Consider the following 808-nt stretch of genomic DNA (forward strand, 5'->3'; position numbering starts at 1 on the left):
CTGTGGCAAACTTGGTTTCATTTAATTAGCACAAATGCTTGTGACTAGTCAAAAAGAACAAAGCAGGGCTTTCATCCCAAGAGTCAGTAGCACCAGGTTTATCAGTAATCAGGTTCTCTTTAAGAAATTACATCTCCATTTTCAGAGTGGGATGAATTTGTCCCCTGTCATCTGAAGTTTCTTTGTCTTTGATGTCCCAAAATATAGGGTAAATATTCTTGAGGTCCACTCCATTGTTCTTTAGAATTTACAAGCACATATACCGTCCATACAAATGTTAGTCAATTTATTGCTTTTCTTTTGTTAACCTTTCTGAATACTCACCCAGCCCAAGAAAAAAACCTAAGGGTTATGGGGTGATATTTTGTGCCATTACACATTCCTCCAACAAATGTTTATGTTTCCATGTTTCAACAATCATACAGGTTTATTACAATCTAAAAAGGTGAGGTTCTATGTTCCCTGTCCCTGCCTAATTAGTGGTGGAGTTGAGCAGAAAGGAGAAGTTTTAAGGACTTGCAAATGAAAAGTTGGAGGAAGCACATGGAACAGAGAAAGATGTGAAGAAGCAGCATTTCTTCTTGGTCTTGGACTTGCACCAAGGATGTAGGAGACATGGAAGGAGACATTTGGAAGAAACATGGGGAGGCTCATAGCATCAGCTTTTATCTTGATTTGCATTTTGATTTTGCTCCTTTCCTTCAACACTGGCCTGGCACCTTCTGCCCTTTCCCATGGTTCCCTGCAAAAGGTACTATTGTGGGGAGCATGTGGGTGTAAGCCAGAAGCACAGGGGGTAAAGCAATTC

The sequence above is a fragment of the Condylura cristata genome, unplaced genomic scaffold, assembly GCF_000260355.1.
Source record: "Condylura cristata isolate star-nosed mole 26May11 unplaced genomic scaffold, ConCri1.0 scaffold00044, whole genome shotgun sequence".
Taxonomy (NCBI): domain Eukaryota; kingdom Metazoa; phylum Chordata; class Mammalia; order Eulipotyphla; family Talpidae; genus Condylura; species Condylura cristata.